General features: G+C 47.0%; 1 protein-coding gene across 3 annotated transcripts in view; it reads left to right on the forward strand.

Annotated features, from left to right (window-relative positions):
- Positions 1-21,268, forward strand: part of PPARGC1B (PPARG coactivator 1 beta) — a 143,432-nt gene that overhangs the window by 55,814 nt on the left and 66,350 nt on the right. The window lies entirely within an intron of this gene.

Consider the following 21,268-nt stretch of genomic DNA (forward strand, 5'->3'; position numbering starts at 1 on the left):
TTAGAAGAATTTCACCTCCAGTACTGTACCTTTCCCTTGGGACTCTGCATTTTTTAGCATTAAATCTTAGCTGCCAGAGCTTAGACCATTCCTTGAGCTCGCTACATCCCTCCTCATGTCTTCCACTCTTTCTGCCCTGTTACAGATGTTGGTATCATCAGCAAAAAGACAAACCTTCCCCAACAATCCTTCAGTTAGGTCACTCACAAAAATGTTGAAAAAAAAAAAGGTCCTAGGACCAATCCCTGAGGCCCACCACTAGCAACAGCCCCCTCCTCAGAGGAAACGCCATTTACCACTCCCCTTTGTCGCCTCCCAATCTTCCAGTTTCTAACCCACGCAGTCACTCTAGGATCCATACCAAGGGCACTCAGCTCTTTATAAGGCAGAACCGTGTCAAAGGCCTCGCTGAAAGCCACGTACTCTACATCTGACCCCCTCACTTGATCCAACTCTCTGGTCACCCAATCAAAGAAATTGATCAGATTCGTCTGACAAGGTCTAACCTTGGTAAAACCCTGCTCCTCGGATCCTGCGATCCATTGGATTCCAGAAGCTGCGCTCTCCTCTGTTTCAGCAGCGATTCCATTAGTTTGCTCCCCACAGAGGTCAGACTCACTGGCCTGTAGTGCCAGCCTCCTCCTTACTTACACTTTTATGAATAAGAACCACATCTGCACTTTTCCAGACTCTAAGGAAGCACTGAAAAGGTCCCCAGCGATGCTGTCAGGCCATCTCCAAGTTCCCTCTGTATCCTCGAATGAATCCCATCTGGCCCCGTCACCTTATCTACTTTCAGTTTAGTTAGCTCCTCACAAGCACTCTGTTCTGAAAACTGATTGAGGTTTACCTCACTTCCAATCTTATTTCTGTTTGTTTCATGTGGCCCAAAATCTGCTGCAGTGCTGACCTTCACCACCTCTGCTGGTCAACCTTTTCTCCCTGTGATTCTTATAATCCAATACCCAACTCCCTCTCTGTCTTATTACCGAGTTTTGTAATAATCCATACAGGCACCAAATTAGTGAGGCCATTGAGAAAACATCTGGCCTCCCCATGCTCATTGAAATTTGGGGTTTTAATTGTTAACACTCCACACAGGTCCCCCTCAGCCTTCTTGAAGCCCGATGCACGCGTAGCACTGCTGATAGGGCTGTAAACACCTCTCTGTGCAGGTCAGTCTGGCGCTTCTCTGCCTTCACCAACCACCTTACCCACCCCTATGTAATAATCTAAACAATTCCCAAAACATCCAGCTTCCTAGGTCCCCCTCAGCTGCCACAAACCTGCCGATACTGAGCCTGGCTTCTGGGGGTCTCGTATCCTGGTGGTGCCACCCCAGCTGTCCCAGGGCCTGTGGCAGTTTCTGGCCTTATCACCCTAACCCTAACCCTTCCCTCTGCTCTTGAGGAGGTGAAGGGTGGGCGGTCTGCAGTGCTGCCCCCTCCCACTGTCACAGAACATGACAGCAGATGAGGATCGTCTATCCAGTTCCTCCCTCGGGCAGCACCACACATCCCAGGCGGTCTCTGGCTCTCCCCTTAGCATTTAGGGATCCTCCGGGCTTGTCCCAAGCTTTTTTTGGATTCCGTTACTGTTCTTGTCTCGCCTCCAGCACCCAGTCCATGAAAACCAGTTTTCTAAGGGTGCCCCTGAGTCTGCGCCCTCTTATTCCTTTTGAAAACGTTTGCTTCCCTGCGGGATTTCACTGCCACCTCGCTCCTCTCCTGCTGGGTATAAATATTTAGGCCTTTTAGTTCCCGTGCGTTATTAATGATACTGGGGTTTTGAAAAAGCTCATATTGGGACAGAAACTGCTGCTCTTTTTACTGGTGGGCTTTGCGCTCGCCGTGGGTGTGTGAAGATTTGAAAATGCTGCCCACACCCTGGGAATGCTCAGCTGTATGGAGGGAGGGCGATTCTGAGACGCATAAATCTGTGTTTACATGGGTAAATGACTTTGAAGCTTGTCCTGTATCTACACGGCAGTGGGGGCTGCGGCTTGGGGAGGGGATAAACACTTCTGCACAGGGTCTTTGTGGTGAGCTGCGGTGTTTTCCCTCCCCAGCTTATGTTCTCACACTGCAGCAAACTCAGAGTTTTATCAGGTGAAGCCGCTGCGCCTGCTTCCTATCACTGGGGCTATCCCAGGCAAAGCAGCAGGCATCCTGTCCATGTCAGGCTTAAAGCAGCACTGCAAGCAGAAAGTGCACAAAATACGTCTGTTTGCAGTGAAAACAAAACCTTTAGGACCCCTCTGTTTACGCTGAAGAAATATTAGTATTTGAGGTTTTGGGAAAGCTTCTCAGTTTAGCCTGTGCCTTTGTTAGGAGAGGAAGTAAATTAAGGATGCTATTGTTCATACCCCATTCAGGTAACGCATGAACAAAGCACGGACAATGAAAGCATGGATCTTCAGCAGAGCCCCATGCAGGTGTCCCACTGATACAAGTAGGGCATGAATACAGCACAGACAGGTGAAGAACAGATCTTTACCAGTGCTCTATGCAGGATTCACACTGATACATATAAAGCATGAATACAGCACAGACAGCTGAAGGGTAGCTCTTTACCAGTGCTCTATGCAGGATTCACACTGTTACATATAAAGCATGAATACAGCACAGACAGCTGAAGGGTAGCTCTTTACCAGAGCTCTGTGCAGGATTCACACTGTTACATATAAAGCATGAATACAGCACAGACAGCTGAAGGATAGATCTTTGCCAGAGACTCATGCAGGTGTCACACTAATTCATATAAAGCATGAATAGAGCATGGACAGCTGCAGAGCAGATCTTCACCAGACCCTTTGCAGCTATCACACTGGTTTTAAATTAACACGAAGATTTGTAACACAAAGGAGAAACAGGTGCTGTATAAAATCATCTTTAGAGGAGGGCAAAGATGTGATCATATGCAATTCCTCATCATCCCATCAGAGATACAGAAAGTAGAAGACAAAGTGATGAAGTTACCAATAGCCTTCTGAAGCTATCCCAAAATACACACACAGACATACACATGTACACACACTCAGGGACCTACAGAGACACACATACTCTCAGGGACAGACACACGTACACACACAGACATACACATGCACACACACATAGACACATACATGTTCACAAGCACTCAGAGAAATACAGCGAGACATACACACACACACACACTCAGGGACAGACAAAGATACACATATTCTCAGGGACAGACACACACACACACACACACTCAGGGACAGACAAAGATACACATACTCTCAGGGACAGACACACACACACACACAGACATACACATGCACACACACACTTAGGGAAATACAGAAAGACATATACACACACACACACTCAGGGACAGACAGAGACACACATACTCTCAGGGACAGATACATATATACACTCAGAGACATACATATGTACACACACACTCAGGGAAATACAGTGAGACATACATAAACTAAGAGACAGACAGACACACTAAGGGACAGACAGACACATGTACTCATTCACTCAAGGACAGACAGACACACATGTACATGGAGAAATGAAGGATTTTCAGAAGGTTTAAAAATTCGTTCTTGTTTGTGCCCTTTGGGTGTTTTATTCAATTGTTTCCTGAATGCGTTGGGTAGTGTTTGCTGATCCTATTCTGTCTGAGCCTTACAGTAATTTGAGAAGAATAAAAGAATGTGGACAAAAGGTAAAAAGGTGGTGCTGAGGTGTGAGGGAAATGTAGATCACATTTATATATATATATATATGTGTGTGCGCACGTGTGTGAGTGTGTGCATGTGTGAGTGTGCGCGTGTGAGTGTGTGCGCGTGTGAGTGTGTGTATGTGCGAGTGTGCGCGCCCATGTTTCTGGTGTGTATGTATACACAGAGATAGATATCAGCGTATTGCTTGCAGTCCTGTAGGATATATATATATGTGTGCATGTGTGTGAGTGTGTGCATGTGTGAGTGTGTGCATGTGCGAGTGTGTGCATGCGTGTGAGTGTGCGCGCGTGCGTGTGTGTGCGCGCATGTTTCTGGTGTGTATGTATACACAGAGATAGATATCAGCGTATTGCTTGCAGTCCTGTAGGATATATATATATGTGTGCATGTGTGTGAGTGTGCGCGCGTGTGAGTGTGTGCATGTGCGATTGCGCGCGCGTGTGAGTGTGCGCGCCCATGTTTCTGGTGTGTATGTATACACAGAGATAGATATCAGCGTATTGCTTGCAGTCCTGTAGGATATATATATATGTGTGCATGTGTGTGAGTGTGTGCATGTGTGAGTGTGTGCATGTGCGAGTGTGTGCATGCGTGTGAGTGTGCGCGCGTGCGTGTGTGTGCGCGCATGTTTCTGGTGTGTATGTATACACAGAGATAGATATCAGCGTATTGCTTGCAGTCCTGTAGGATATATATATATGTGTGCATGTGTGTGAGTGTGCGCGCGTGTGAGTGTGTGCATGTGCGATTGCGCGCGCGTGTGAGTGTGCGCGCCCATGTTTCTGGTGTGTATGTATACACAGAGATAGATATCAGCGTATTGCTTGCAGTCCTGTAGGATATATATATATGTGTGCATGTGTGTGAGTGTGTGCGTGTGCGAGTGTGCGCGCGTGCGAGCCCATGTTTCTGGTGTGTATGTATACACAGAGATAGATGTCAGCGTATTGCTTGCAGTCCTGTAGGAACCGTTCCCTGGGTGTCCTTTTCCTAGCCAGTTCCTTCTGGTTGCTAGGGGAGAGGGCGGGTGGGGAAGTGGCTGAGACCGGGCTGGAACCAGGCTGGACTGGAACCATGAAGGGAAGTCTGCAGAATGGGCTGGGCAGTGACAGGCACAGGTGCTGTGTGTGCCTGTGGCTACAGTGAGGGGTGTGTACGGATGGAGCCTGCCACAACCAGCATGAAACAAAGCCTCTGCTACACAAAGGAGAAGTCCATTATCTTAACAAATAAATCAGAGCCTTGGCTCCTTTGAGGTGCGAAATATTTCCTTTCTGTGTTGATCTGTATATCAGGTGGGGGCTGGCACAGGATGAATTTCAGGACCAGTGCTGCCGATTGCTGTGCAGGGGGACCTGGGGTCAATTCTGATGTCCCGGCCCGCGAGGGCAAGGGCTGCTGAGGAGGGAGCACTCATGACCCTGAAGGCAGCCTATTGTAAAATGGTTAAATCAGCGCTGGGCCCTGCCCCAGTCCCTCCCCTTCATTACAAATGTCCCAGGACCCCCGCCCCCTGGAGTTCTTCCTTTACTCCCAAAATTAGCCCTGGTGGTACAGTGGGGGACCGGCGCGCCCCGAGGCTCCAGGCTCAGTAGCAGTTACCATGCAGCCTCTGCCCCGTCTTAACAGGTCAGAGTTTTGTAAGGAGGGGGAGGGGGCTGGGAGGTGAGGCAGGGAGGTTAGGAGGGGTAAGAGAGCTGAGTGATAGAGGGAGGTTAGGAGGGGTAAGAGAGTGATAGAGGGAGGTTAGGAGGGGTAAGAGAGCCGAGTGATAGAGGGAGGTTAGGAGGGGTAAGAGAGCCGAGTGATAGAGGGAGGTTAGGAGGGGTAAGAGAGCCGAGTGATAGAGGGAGGTTAGGAGGGGTAAGAGAGCTGAGGGATAGAGGGAGGTTAGGAGGGGTAAGAGAGCTGAGTGATAGAGGGAGGTTAGGAGGGGTAAGAGAGCCGAGTGATAGAGGGAGGTTAGGAGGGGTAAGAGAGCCGAGTGATAGAGGGAGGTTAGGAGGGGTAAGAGAGCTGAGTGATAGAGGGAGGTTAGGAGGGGTAAAAGAGCTGAGGTTAGGAGGTTAGGAGGGGTAAGAGAGCCGAGTGATAGAGGGAGGTTAAGAACATAAGAACATGCCATACTGGGTCAGACCAAGGGTCCATCAAGCCTAGCATCCTGTTTCCAACAGAGGCCAATCCAGGCCATAAGAACCTGGCAAGTACCCAAAAACTAAGTCTATTCCATGTTACCATTACTAATGGCAGTGGCTATTCTCTAAGTGAACTTAATAGCAGGTAATGGACTTCTCCTCCAAGAACTTATCCAATCCTTTTTTAAACACAGCTACACTAACTGCACTAACCACATCCTCTGGCAACAAATTCCAGAGTTTAATTGTGCGTTGAGTAAAAAAGAACTTTCTCCGATTAGTTTTAAATGTGCCCCATGCTAACTTCATGGAGTGCCCCCTAGTCTTTCTATTATCCGAAAGAGTAAATAACCGATTCACATCTACCCGTTCTAGACCTCTCATGATTTTAAACACCTCTATCATATCCCCCCTCAGTCGTCTCTTCTCCAAGCTGAACAGCCCTAACCTCTTCAGCCTTTCCTCGTAGGGGAGCTGTTCCATTCCCCTTATCATTTTGGTAGCATCTGAGAGGTTAGGATCCCCCATGCTCACACAGCTTAGGGCGGGAGGAGATTGTACTTTCCTGTCTATAGATCTTTCTCTTGGGAATGGCAGGACAGCTGCGAGATCTGGGAGTTTGCTTCTGCCTCTGTCACAGGCCTGGGAAACATCTGGTTTGGGAACATGGGAGATCTGCCACTGTGACACAGCGAGGAAAGGTTTTGTGCATCTAAATTCATGGTTCGTGTTCATCAATACTGGAAACCAATCACAATCTATGACAAAATAACTCTGAGGTCCTTAATATCTCGCCTTCATGTGAACTTCCCTGTCTCCTTTCCAAAGTTTTCTGTAACTTCCTTCTACTGATGACAGTGCTTTTCCCTTCAAGAATGAAATATTTCTGTGAGGATTTTTTGTTCTTTTTTCCTGCACAAATGGTTTGGAGGCAGAGTGGTGACTGCAGTGTGACTGAGTGGCCATTCATTTCAGCAGCCTCAGCCGTCTCCTCCCAGTTCCAGATGCTGGTGACATCTGGGAGCTTCTGTGCATCGGGAGAGGGGTGAGGAGGGTTGGGTGAACTTTAATGAAGCTGGTAAGAAGGTGTTACGCAGTTCCAAGTGGCAACGTGCACGGTGTTTTTAGCGCTCTTACCTTGTGGCTGCTGAATTACAAAGGGGAAAGGTGCGGCTGGTTGCCAGTGCTTTGCAGGGTCAGAGCGCCCATGGGCAGCTCGAGACCTCGAGTGGAGGTGGTACATGCAAGTCTGACCGGCGTGTGGCACTCAGGAAATGGTGTTGCCTACCTGGGTAAAGAATTATTGTGCTTAACACCAAGTATGATACCACTTTGATTGTCTTACACGACTAGGTCGCTAATTACCAAGGATGCTGTTATTAATTATCCAGGACCTTCACAGGGTGTAGACCCATTCTCCTCCTTTTGCACCATGTAGCGGACATTCAGATGTCGCAGAGGGGCAGCTCCTGGGGTTCTTCGATGGGGAGAAGCAGTTGCTCCTGAGTCAGCGTCCCTCCTCACTTAGTCCTGGCTGCCGCTGGCTGGGATTCTCTTCCTGGCACTCAGCTTTCTCATGTGACACAGCAGTGTTTCCATTGCAGGCTGGTGACTGATCCATGGCATCTTTCAGTACTGCCCGAAGCTGCTGAAAGAGACAGGGTCACACAGTGTAAAATCTTCTGTTTCTTCCTTAAATATGTCTCAAAACACAGGAACAGCTAGCAGATGGCTGAAATGTGCACAGAAAGCTCCCAGAATGGGGTTTCATTGGAAGATGGGGATTTGGGGCAGCTGACGAGTTGGCATTACAGGGCCCATTGAAAACCATTGCAGATTTACAGCATTTCCTCACACCAAACACCACTTTATTTATTTAAAAAATGCATATGCCGCTAATAGATGCACAGCTCGAAGCGGCTTTATTCTGAATTCAGAAAGAAAAGTCCTAAAACTACTCCAACTTAACTCTGATAACAATCTCTAACCCAATGCATGTTTCAGCTTGAGTAGAAGTCTGCATCAGGATGAAACGTTTGCAATGCCAAATGTCTGCCTCCCATCATGGATTAAAGATTCATCTCTCATGCATCGGAGCGCCAGGTGTTCCTTCAAGCCTTGTGATATGGCTTCCAGCTGGATGTCTTCAGAAGCATTTGCAGTTTATACATGCAGCTGGCTTCGGCTTTTCTCCATTTCCTCATCTCATTCTGGGCTTCTTTGGCATGAAGGGCAAAGGAAAGGTAAGTATGCAGAGGAAAGTTCCTGTGTGCACTCGTCTCTATGCAATCTGATAATTTAATCAGGTGGGGAAAAGACAAGAATCAGTTAATGCAGAAAAACTGAAAGAAAGCACACAACCTGCTTATCTATTTACTCAGCAATATGAGGCTGTGATACAGATGCCGCTGGTTCCTTCTCAGTGAGATGCTGGCCAAATCCTTGCCTGCTGCAGGCCTTCTGGTCAGGGTCTATCTCTATTCCTTCTGCCACTTCTTATGTCAGCATTGGGTCTTTTCTTTTCGTGAAATGCACCAGATAATGCCTCTGGCGTCAGTGCCATGTCTGGGACTCTCAGCAGTTTGACATCAGATTGTTATCGCTGGTTCCTTTTCTCTAGTGCTGTGACAAACAGATCTCCAAAATGGAGCTCCCCAGAAAATATTTCTGTGCGCGTGGCTGGTAGTCCATGTGTCAGGTGTGTGGGCATGCAAATACGTATGGGCAGGGAAGAGAAAACCTGGATGATCAGTTCAATAAATAACGGCCGACAGACAGAACAGAAAAAAGCAGAGCAGAAGTCTTCCAAAAATCTGCTGTTTTGCTGAGATGGAGGAAATGTTCTGTAGATTCTTTCTATTTCCATAGCTGTAGAAGAGGACGCTAAATACCTGGAAGGTACTAATGCATTGGGGTCACAATATGACACTCCAAGGGGGTGTCAGGAGGAATCTTTTTCACAGAGGGTGGTGGGTGCCTGGCTTGCCATCCTGAAGGAGGTGATGAGGTCAAGGAAAGTGAAAGACTGAAAATAAATTATGGGATGAACACAGAGGGTCCCTAATGGCAAGAGAATGCTAATGAGCGACAGGTGCAGCTCAGAGCGGCAGTGATGTGCCCGCAATGGGCTTCCTGGAAAGCATGGGGTAACCTGCACAGAACAGCAACCCTAAAGGGGACCCAACGGGATTGGGGTTGAGCTCCATATCAGAATTTGATCTACTTTGGGTAGATGCGTTCAAAAGCGCTCCTGGGCAGACTGGATGGGCTTCTTTGGTCTTTATCTGGCGCCATTTACTGTGCTAGTACGTCTCACAAGATTTGGGCGTCTATTCATTCCCAGTGTTACTGAAAAAGTTTGCTAGCCTGGCAGAAGCAAAACAACTGATGCATATGAGAAATGCCAAATCTTTCATAACAACGCTCGGAGATCTGTTCTATGACTCTTGAGTTATTCTGTTCACTAGTATCTTATGGACAAATAATGAACCTTCAAACCTGTCGCACCCCGTGTGTCCTATTTCTCCATATAAAATGTCCAGCTACACTATCCACCACCTGAAAGTATCCCATAAAGTATTTATCTATCTAACTCCAGTTTATCCCTCAGAAGCATCAGCAGAATGCGCGCCTCCCCCTGTCCAGAGCCAAGCGGATCACATTTGCAGAACTCCCGCCTTAGCCTAGCTCCAGGAAGGGAGATGCTGACTGCTAACAACTCATTATTATTCAGCCTCTGAGCCATGTGGCTTCACTCATCATTAAATTAAATTTACAGAACCCAAGCCCAGCCCTCTTCCACCGAAGAAGATGCTCGCTCACACAGAACTTCTCTCGGCCATGCAATTCGGACATTGGGTATTGGTCGGACTGCGATTCCCTCTGGATACGGGTAGAACTGAATGAGAGCTTGCCTGCAGCTTTCCACTCTGCATGGCTTTGGTATTTCAGTAATGGACGTGGGAGCCTGGGAGAGCTAATGTGCACATCATGCAGACGATGGAGAATGGACACGAATAGCCCAAAAAAGTACAAAGAAAAAGAAGTTCCAAAAATAGACTGGAAAGCCTTCATACCGTAGACTCCGTTTGCAGTTGTTGCTGAGCTTGACATCTTGACACAAATAGCTTTAGTGTGTAACCTTTATTTACTGAATGCTTCACGCTCTGTAACAGAAGCCTCTTTCCAAGTTGAAACATGACTCATGTACAGTTCTATGCAAATTTGTACTGTGTCAAACGAGCAGTCGGCTTAGGAAGGAGGATTTCTTAACCTTATCTCTTTGGCAGTCCGTGGGAGAGGAGGTGGACTAGATTAGAAAGAGATGGGTTGGGATCCAGAGAGGGAGGTGCATTCACCACACTCCACAACTTTCATTTTTCGCTCTTGTGGTGGTTTTTATTTTCTTCTTTGCCTCCATCAGAATGCACAGCTGGTCTCTGGTCCATAAGGACTTCCCTTGGGCCTCTACTCCAAGGATCAGCAGGTAACATCTCATTGAAGAATGACACCATTGTCTTTGCAATTGAACGCTGCCATAAAAGGGTGTTGGGTCTGTGGAGCCCTGCAGGTTCCCACCATCGGCAGGTAGACCCAGGAGAGGCAGAGACCTGTCAGGACCTCCACCTATACCAGCCCTCGTTCCCCTCGGGTTGAGCCTTTGGGTTCTAGGGTCGAAAGCAGGCTGCAGTCAGGTGGTGCGAGGTCCAGGCAGTGATCAAAGGCAGGCAGTGGTCAGAGGTATCCAAGGTCCAGGCAGTGATCAAAGGCAGGCAGTGGTCAGTTATATCCAATATCTAAGCCGAGGTCAATACCAGGTGTCCGTCTGAAGAAGGAGACAAGGGACAGAGGGGCAGGCAGGGAGGCAAGGATAAGAACAGAAGGAACAAGGCTGGAGACAAACTGATAAACTCAAGGCAGGACGAGGAACTGAACATAAGAAATTGCCATGCTGAGTCCGACCAAAGGTCCATCAAGCCCAGCATCCTGTTTCCAACAGAGGCCAAACCAGGCCACAAGAACCTGGCAAGTACCCAAACACCAAGAAGATCCCATGTTACTGAAGACAAGGCTGGTCGAGGAACTGAAGACAAAGGTGGACGAGGAACAGAAGACAAGGCAGGACGAGGAACAGAAGACAAGGTTGGACGAGGAACAGAAGACAAGGTTGGACGAGGAACAGAAGATAAGACACTGGGAAGCAATATTAGACAATAGTTCGACCTGTTGCTGAGGCAAGTTGTGCCTGGAGGTTTGCTCTTTTATAGGGCTGAGGTGCTGACATCATCAGTAGGGGCCACAGGGACTTTCCAGCTGCGGTCTCTTAAAATGTGAGACAGTCATGTGCACGTGCACCTAAGGAGAGGCAAAGGCATGTTTCTGCAGGCAGAGTCCAGCTGCATGATTTCAGGAATGGCACCAGTGGCATCCCATTCCCGTCAAAAAGCAGCGTGACTGGCTGGGGGTCCTGCTGCGTCGCTGGGGCCCGGCCAGGAGCATGAGTGCGGCAGTTCACGGGAGCAGCCCTACGGACCGCCAATTGTAACACAGCGTAAATTTAAAAAGGCATAAATTGTCATGGAATAATGGCTTGTTACATGACTGAGGGCAGTCTCTAAAGCCATTTCCTCAGATGAATTGCAGTTAAATGTTTCCACAGATTTCACAAGGTGCCTATCTATACTTCCATTAAAAAAGGGGCGTTCCTTTGAGGTGTTCAGATCAAGGGAGGAAGTTAATGCATATACATGATAGTTTTGCAGAGTACGCGCACATTGTTCAGAGGTGTTCCTGGGGGCCGGGAGAAGATGGGCTACACAATAGCATACATGGTTTTGTATAATTAAATCTGCGACTAATTTTTCCAGGGACAATAATCCAAGCAAGATTGCTCATGTAGTAAAGCTTTGATTACCTCTGCAAACACTGAGGATAAAAAGTACCCACAGGGTTTTTGTAAGAACATAAGATTTGCCATCCTGGGTTAGACCAAAAGTCCATCAAGCCCAGTATCTTGTTTCCAACAGTGATCAATCCAAATCACAAGTACCTGGCAGGACCCCAGAAGGTCAATAGATTCCAAGCTGCTTATCCAGGGGTAAGCAGTGGATCTCCCCAAGTCCACCTTAATAATGGTTTAAGGACTTTTCCTCCAGGAACTTATCCAAACTGTTTTTAAACCCAGCCACACTAACAGCTTTCATCACATTCTCAGGCAATGAATTCCAGAGTTTAATTATGCATTGAGTAAAAAAGTATTTTCTCACATTGGTTTTAAAATGTATTACCCAGTAACTTTATTGCATGTCCCCTAGTCTTTGTACTTTCTGAAAGAGTAAAAAACTGATTTGCATTTACCCACTCAATTCTGCTTATTATTTTATAGACCTCTATCCTATCTCCCCTCAGCTGTCTCTTCTCCAAGCTGAAGAGCCCTAATCTCTTTAGCCTTTCCTCATTGGGGAATTGTTCCATCCCCTTTATCATTTTGGTTGCCCTCCTCTGTACCTTTTCTAATTCTGCTATATCTTTCTTGAGATGTGGTGACCAGAACTGTACACAATTTGCAAGATGAAGTCGCACCATGGATTGATACAGTTGCATTATGATATTCTCTGTTTTATTCTACTTTCCTTACTTTATAATCCCTAGCCTTCTATTTGCTTTCTTAGCTGCTGCTGCTGCCGCACACTGACAGGGGACTTCAAGATATTTTCCATGATGGTGCTCAGATTCTTTTCCTGAGTGGTGACTGAAGCAAAGAATTAATTTAGTTTCTCCTCTGTGGCCTTGTCTTCTCTAAGTGCCCCTTTTAGTCCTTGATCATCTAATGGTCCACCTAACTTTCTCACAGGATTTTTGTTTCAAATGTACCTAAAAGTTTTTATTATGAGTTTTTGCTTCCATGGCAGCTTCTTTTCAGTTTCTGTCTCTGTCTTTCTTATCAGTGCTTTACATCTAAAGTGCCAGTGCTTATGCTGTTTCATGTTTTCTTTATTTGGATCCCCTTATCATTTCTTGAAAGATATTATTTTAGCTATAAGAGCCTCTCTCACCTCACCTTTTAACCATAGTATTCAGCCTTCTTTCCACTTTTTGTAATGCGTGGAATACATCTGGTCTGGGCTTCCAAAATGGTATTTTTAAACAAGATCCATGCCTGTGTAAACTCTTAACTTTGGCAGTTGCTCCCTAACCAGGTTAGTCCTCCTTTAGTCTGTTTGCTCTTCCATTAGTTTGAAGGGGGGAGAGCATTTTATTCAACTAGTAGCTACCAGAAAGGCTAGCAGCACCCCAGAAAGGTTATCACAGAGAAGTATAAACATTTATATTGGCATTTCTCAAGGAAAACAAACAGGATGGACCTGTAGCAAAAGTCAAAAGGGTGCAGAGATGGAAGGGGGCAAGATAAGTATCCTTCCTTCTAGGTGTAAAACATTGATGCTAGAGACCACCCTTCTCGCTGCTTCCCTTGGAGAACTGACCAGCTCTGGCTTTGAAACTTTGTGATTATAATACGACTGACTTGTGACATTTTACAAAGGACACAGGGCAATCTGTTGGCAGCGACATTTCAGCCTGTGTCACAGAAGGATATTCTTTCCTTCCTAACCTGTTTCTAGCATTCAGCATTCTTTTCACTTGCTTTTTAACATTTTGGTACCTCCAATTCAACCCTGGCCACCTGCAAAAACTCCCATGTCCATTCATGATACAGGATGCCTTGGCTGGATGGCTCGCCTCTAACATCTACTGATCAATGAATCTGAACTGCTTGTAAATATCGTCTTAACTGAACATAGGGTTGCAGTCTTGCTTCTGTATATACGTATGGATTTTGAAGGGGAGCATGGTAGCTGAATGGAGAGGTGTGGGTGTTGTTAGCTTTGCATATTTTTACCATTGGTTCACTGGGTTCACGGGGTTTCCAAATCTGTCTTTGGGACCCTACAGCTAATCAGGTTTTCAGGATAGCCATAATGAATATGTATGAAACAAATTTGCAAATACTGACTCTTCAGGTATGGAAATAACTCATGCATATTTACTGTGGATATCCTAAAAATCCTGACTAGTTGTTGTTGAAGCTTACTCTATGCTTATGGCCAGGGACACAAGAACACTTAGACTCAGTAAAAAGTATAATGTATTTTTATTAGTCAATATAAGTGTTCTCGGGAGATGCTGGGTACACCGGGACAGGTTTGCAAACCACTGAGGACCTGCACAGTTTGCCACAAATAAGCCTAAGATTATCGGCTAAGTTTCAGTCAGTGATTTTAGGTGCGCAGGGTCAAACAACAATCGGTCTCATAAGGACTTATTCAAAATGGAATTTTTCCCATTCTGTAGCTAAGGAAAACAAATCTTAGGGGAGTGATTAAACCAGTGGTTCCCATTGTAGTCCTGAAACTTTACTTGACAGTCCTGGCTGCCCACAATAAATATGCATGGTATACATTTGCATACTCCGGATGGCCAGTGTATGCAAAATATCCCAAAAGCCAGACCTATTAAGTGAGGCTCCAGGACCAGACAGGGAAACAGTGACTTCAGCCATAACTTCTCCTTCCATTCTTATTCTTTAAGACCTGCCATCAGCCGCCACTGCGTTCTTCCTGAGACCCTTGCCTCACTTGGCATGGCCTCTCCATTTACTGCATTCCAGGTCCACAACCACCTCCACACCATCTTCTCTCTGTGTTGATGTTCCTCAGGAATTCTCTTCTAGGCCCTCTACGTTCTATCTGGTCCTGCACTCTTGGCACATCTCCTTTGCATGTGACCCTTAGATCTGTCTCTCATTGTCCCACCCTTCATCTGTGGTGTCCAGCACATCGTCTTCCTGTCTTTCCGCTGTTGCTACATGTGACATTCACATTGTCTCTTGATGACTCCATCCAAATTCAAGCTTCTTTTCCTTCCTGCCAATGAGTAAATGATCTGCCCTTGTCTGGAACTCATTAGCAGCATTTCCACTTGCCTCTCCTTTACAGATACAACCAGAGATCTCAGAGCGATTCTTGATTTTTGTCTGTTCCTGTGCTTTTCCGTGTTTCTTCTTCACAATATCCATTAAATCTGTCTTTAGCGCTCCGTCGAGGCCTCCTGATTTAATTCACACCCTATCTGTTTCTTTCCTAGGGTATTATAATAGTTTCCTGGCTAGGCTGCCCTTCTCCTCAATCCGACCACTCCAAAATTCATCAGCATGACTTCTCTTCCATTTATCCTGCTCTCTTTCTCTGCTTTCCACCGTCTATTCGCCCTTCAGTGGTTATCAATAAGTATAAGATTATAGTCTTCACATTTAAATGTAGCCACGGTTTTGCATCCATTTGGCTGTCTTGCTCGTGTTCCTTACTGTACCTTGCTCTAAACAAACCTCCTTGTATTTCCATGCTTTATCCCTCCTGTCCCAACACTCAGGACTTCCCTACTCCATCCACCTTCCGCTCCTTCTTGAAGACCCAGTTTTGGCCAAATCTTCTCACCTTCATGGCTTGTTCTTTGTTTGTTCATGCTGTTACTGTGACTGTCTTGAAAGGGACCCTAGCTGAAGGCACTATATAAATAAATAAGGATAGATTTAACTAATGTTATTCATCCCCCTAATGCTGTCTGCAGACCATCTGCTTGGCCTTAATCTCCTTGAACACTTCCTTTAGAAAGACAGGACCAGCTTTTCTGAATAGGAGGAGGCCAGGAGCTGCATTCATCAGGATTCCTGAGGCTGCCATCTGAGCCTGCTTGGAATGCTACACCTGGCAGGCTGCAGAGTCAGCAGCACATATGGCAACATCTTTGCTGTGATGGGGACACTATCAGGTGGCTCGTTTACATCGCCTTAAACCACACTGGCAGCCAAATGCTTTAGAAAAGTATCATGGGTAAGGATATGCAAATCACCATGTCAGTCAATCTGATAGGAGATCAACAGGAGACCTGAGAGCTTCTGCTCTACTTATGAATGTAGTAAAGGTACTGTAGCTCCTGGGAGCCCAAAATTAGGTCTGCAGACTGAAGGAAATCACCTCTCTTCTGTATCATAACCTTTATCAGGGTGCAGCAGGAAAGCTTGATAAATAAAGAAAACCTCTGTAATAATGACAATATGTTCCCATTACATCTGACTTAACACAGGTCCATCCTCGTTAATCTGCCCAAAGGAGAGGCTTCGAGACAGTAGAGGACTCTGTTGTAGCTGTATCATGACGCGTCTCTTACTGCACACTATGAAGAAGGAATAGGGAACGATCAATGTGCATACTTTCGTAACTCTTAAAAAAATGGCCTCTTTAGAAACACTAACAGGAAAGGGGGCATCACTGCAGGTGGGTCACAGGTAGGAGTACCCCAGTGTCTCTGTGTATAACAGGAAAGGGGGCATCACTGCAGGTGGGTCACAGGCAGGATTACCCCAGTGTCTCTGTGTTTAACAGGAAAGGGGGCATCACTGCAGGTGGGTCACAGGTAGGATTACCCCAGGGTCTCTGTGTTTGCTGGAACACTTTTGTCTGGTCCTTCCTGTAAATCTGTTTTCATAAAACAATGCTTTGGGACAGAAGGTGCTAAAACTGAAATCAACCGAGCCACTGGTGACGATCTGTGAATCCAAAAAGCACAGCCCCATGCTATCCCCTTTGCCCGTCATGCAGTCAGAGTGTCTCAGCCACAAAGGATTTTACATGGCAGTTAGTGACTCAGAGGAGTCGTAACCCAGGTCTGAGAAGTAATGGATTCACGTCTTGCAGTCTTTAACCTGCTTCTCAGTTCTTTGGGTCTGGCAAGAGTCTCCACACCATCTGTCTTGCTGCAGGATTGCTGCGCTGCATTGCTAAATCCTTTTCCCAGGATTTCTCGCCCCCAGGCCAGACCTGGTACGGAGCTGCAGAAGGGTGGTGAAATCTCGTAGCAATCGTGGCTGCTCTGATTGCGCCATGGTGGGCATGTGCACACAAGGTCAGGGCAGGCATTTCCTAACGCAGGATTGTTCAACAGGAGGCGAGCAGTACGGAGGTTCACCAGGCCCTGCTCTGCAAGAGTTTCTCTTCTGCATGGTGAAAGGTTGGGGAATAATGGCAGGAGCTGAGGAGGTTGCTCCAGAGCCTACAGAGGAAGAGAAAGGAAGGGCTTGTGATCTTACTTTTACAGAGTGCGTCTCGCACAGCGTTGGAGCCCCACAACACAGAATTGTCAGAGCCCCCACGCAGCTTTTTCACAGTCTGTGGTTTGCACGCATGCAGTGCCTCAATTTCAACGCAAAGTGGCACTCCAGCACTTATCATAACTTTAAATATCCTAGTTTTATAATCATGAGTCCCAGATATTTAAATCCCAGAAAGGTCCATCAGACAAAACGTAAAAAAAAAAAAAAAAAAAGAATGTCAAATATGGAAATATGCAAAAAATACATCCAACATACTAATAATCATTCAAATAATCCCCAACACATGCAAAAGCCGAATGCAGTGTGAGTCAGAGCTCTCGTTTATAGCTGAATAGCGGCCAAAGATAAATATCCTTTCCTTAGTCTGCAGGGTAAAGGTTCAGTATCTGATCCTGATCCTGTTTCACTTGCACCAGTGCTTGTCAGTGGAGTCTCTGATATCTGTGGACTCGGGGCTGTTACCCTGAGGTGTGGCGTGTTTGCTTCGGGGTACTTCATGTAGCACACAGAGTCAGAAAATAAACAGGTCCGTGTTACTTCTGCCGCTTTTCATGTGCAAAGTGTCCAGGGTTGGAATAAAGGGACGAGGAGTGAAAAGCTTGAACTGACTGACCCACTCCATGTCATAAACTCCCCGAGAAGCGACTGAAGCTCTGCCACGAGTCCTCAGAGCTCCAAACATCCTGGGGGGCCCTGTCCACGTCTTGTTTGTCTGTGCTGCACTGTCCCTGTGGGACCTGTACCGCGGGGCAGAGGCCTGACCTGAACTCCAGCTAGGAGGTCAGCTTGCATGAAATTGGCCGTGGTTATCATTTAGAGCTTTTTTAACCAATCATTAGCTTCTCCCAGCCTGGTGTTTTTTTTCCCCTAGTCACCATTTGTACAAAAGGTCACCGCTGCTGAATCGGATGCCAGGATTGATTTGCTGCAGCCCCCAGGTGCTTCAGAGAGTCTGCCCCCTGTGTGCAAAAGCTGCAGTGAGAGGGGCCTGAGTGCGCAGTCTTAAAACCATGGTGTGCACAGAAAGTCCATCTCCAATACATGCAGGATCCACGGGCAGGGAGAACAGGATGGGTTTTCTTCCATCTTCTACCTCCTGGGAAGATCCTTTGCTAGGTTTACCCTTAGTCCTGAGCTACGTTATAACCCTGCCTGCTGCCATCTTGCTGTTATAAAAGCTTAACTCACATTTCTGCAGCTATAAGTGAAACCCATCCAAGGTGAGGCTGACACCAGCCTGGTGTAATGGATTTTGCTGCTCCCACCGATTCCCTCTGCGCTGCCCGCCTCCCGGGGGTTGTGCTATGTTTGTACAACGGCACGTGCAAACCCTGGTATACGCCGAGGAATTGTGTGATAAATGCCAACGCTAAGTGTCCTTATCGTAGTCTGGCCCTTGCAGGTACACTCGAGCAACTGTGGATGGCTCCCAGTACTCTGGCAGCCTCCCAAGCTCCTTGCGGCTCCGACTCATCTTGCAGGCTCTTAATATAGAATTAGGATAAAGTTCACCAGCAGATAGGAAATGCACAGAGTGCCTTACACTACCCTAGCCCTTCCAGCATGGCACCTTGCTGCCTGTGCCCATGGGGCAGCGTTGCCTCTTACTGAGCTGTGTGCAAGTTTGTAAGAAGCTAAACTGGGTCTGAATTATGAAGCGGCTGCAGGAGAATGTTACACTGTGATGCGATATTCCAGATCTGCCGGCTGGCGGCCAGCATCTCCTCAGATGTACAAAGCTGCACTTAGGGACATCAAACGTGCACTTTCTTCTCCACGTTTTCGTTGACAGGGACCGCTGGGTAGAGGCAGACCTTTCCGGACTGGGAGTGGCCTAATGTAAGATTTCCTCAGGGACTGGTATTGCATGCAGCAGTTTTGAATGTCTCAAGTTTACTGCTGATTGGTGTCCAGGCGAACGGGCAGCAGTGTGTGCGCACCTTCACTCTGGAACTCGCTTTGCACCCCCTTTCGGTGCAGTTGCTTCTTCCATGGGAAATACCACCTGTAGACTTGAGAATGCAATCTATGCTCCCGTGTTATTTCCCCGCCTCCACCCTCCCCATAACACCTGGTGTAAATGTGTGTGTAATGTAGGGACGCTGAGGAATACCCTGTGCACTTCCAGCCACTTTTGGGGTAAACAGCTATGAATATTGCTGGGCCTTCTTGGTGCTGCTTCCAGAGCCTCGTGCTCAGTGCCAGGCTCTCCAGCCATTGGGAACTCGGCTTTAATGCCTGCTAAGGTAGCAAAAGCTGACGGCATGCAACATAACAGAGGGCTGGACGCTAGCGTACTGAAGGGTTTTGCCCATTTTGGGACAGAGGCACAAAGCATTTTCCCCATAGACACAGGGAGGATCATTTTCAAAGAGACGTATGCAGATGAGGCTGCTTTACCTGTAGAAATGACCCTTTTGAAAACTACCTGGCCGAGATGTGTGTAAAATTATGTGCATGTTTGTAAGTGCACTGGGGGAAGGTGTTCTAGGGCATGGCCTAAATTATGCACGTGCTTTCTGATTTTCAAAAGTCCCTGTAAATTCTCCCCTAAAAGAAACCTTCCCCCCACACACAGAGGTAGATTTTAAAAGCATTGCTTGCGTAAAAATGCCCACATATATGTGTACGTCGGCCACGTGCGAGCAACACAGATTTTAAAAAGCCTCAAAGTACGCGCATAAATAGCAGTGCACACGCCAAAAATATGAGGGTGGGAAAGGGGCGGGGTGTGGGCGGAGCATGGGCGTTCCAGGGTGGGGCCAACAGTTGCACGCGTAACTCTGTATTTTAAAACTGACGACTGCGGTGCGCGCCGGCTTGTTATCTGCTCCAGGTGAGGAGCAAGGCTGCAGATCTCTCGTTTTAGGGCTTACAGGACAGGGTGAGGGGTCTGGGTCAACTGGGGGGGGGGGGGTGCAAGATGAAGAACCAGAGGGGTCTAGAAGACTGCAATAGTAACTGGGCAAACTGGTTGACTAATTGGAAAAACTGGGTTGACCCTTGCGCAGGCATGTTTTAAAATCCGCCTACATATGCGCGTAAAACCCGACAAAGTCCTATGGAAGACGCACACTAGCTGTGCACAAGTAACCTTACAATGTAAGTAAGTTACATTCTCCTTGTTGAAATGTATTTTCCAAGCTTTAAGTTATTATGTGAACCGGTATGATGTACCCACTAATGCCGGTATATAAAAGTTTCTAAATAATAAAATAAATAAAAAATAACCTCTTAAAATTAGGAGCATTCTTATGTGGTTAGTGTATTTAATATAAACGTGCGCAAGAGCGCACACGATTTAAAGCTTACCTTTGCTCGCACAAGTTTCCCTTGAAAGCCAGTGTAATTTAAGCAGAGAACCGCTGTTAGAAACCTACCCCAAAATGGAGAAATCCTGTAGCACTTCTGGCTCACAGTTGTTATTTTTAAACATCACCAGATTTTCAAGATGTGCCTTTGAAATGTTATTTATAGCTATGGGTGACAGTGGAGAAAAGAAGTATCAAACCGTACCAGAACCGAGGCCCAGCTAGCCCAGAATCCTGTCGCCGACCGAACCTGTGGGAATCTGCATAAGCAGTCAGGGTGAGCCTCAGTGGCAGACAAAACGTCCCCTTGGTAAAAATCTGTTTCCCAGTAAATCTCCTCAGTCAGAATCCTGCTTCAGTGGCCTTCCCATAGGACATGGCGTGGATGGGAACAGTCATCAGTGGCACAACAGGCCTGCCTGAGCGTTGCCACAGCTTTCAGCCGAGGAACGTGTGTCTGAAACACTAGAGACTGCAGGAGCCGGCAGTCTTATCTCGCTCAGAAACATGTGGGAAATCCCTTTAATGTGGAAGAAAGTATTACTAAACGTAGCCTAAACTAGACTATTGCTAGCAGAACACCTTCAGACCGTCACTGGCACGCTGTGAGCCAGGCGCTTCCTGTACTGTCAGTCCGGTTACTCAGAGGGATGCATTTATCACACAGGAAGGGACGGGGTAACCACTGCATCCTTAAGACATGGGGACAGCCTCTTGTTTATCTTCATTGCAGGAGGCCATGTGCAATATTCCTGTACTGAAGAGGAGCAGAGATGCATGGACCATAGACTCCATGGCTTGCCCCTACGAAATCTCTGTGGTCGCCATATGGCCAGCAAAATTCAAAGCAGATCCTACCACCAGTCCAATGGCTGGCGGCTTATGCCTTCTTGGCTTCATGCAGCTTCAGGAAATTATTTTTTTCTTCCAA

This window comes from Rhinatrema bivittatum, chromosome 18 (assembly GCF_901001135.1).
Source record: "Rhinatrema bivittatum chromosome 18, aRhiBiv1.1, whole genome shotgun sequence".
NCBI lineage: Eukaryota > Metazoa > Chordata > Amphibia > Gymnophiona > Rhinatrematidae > Rhinatrema > Rhinatrema bivittatum.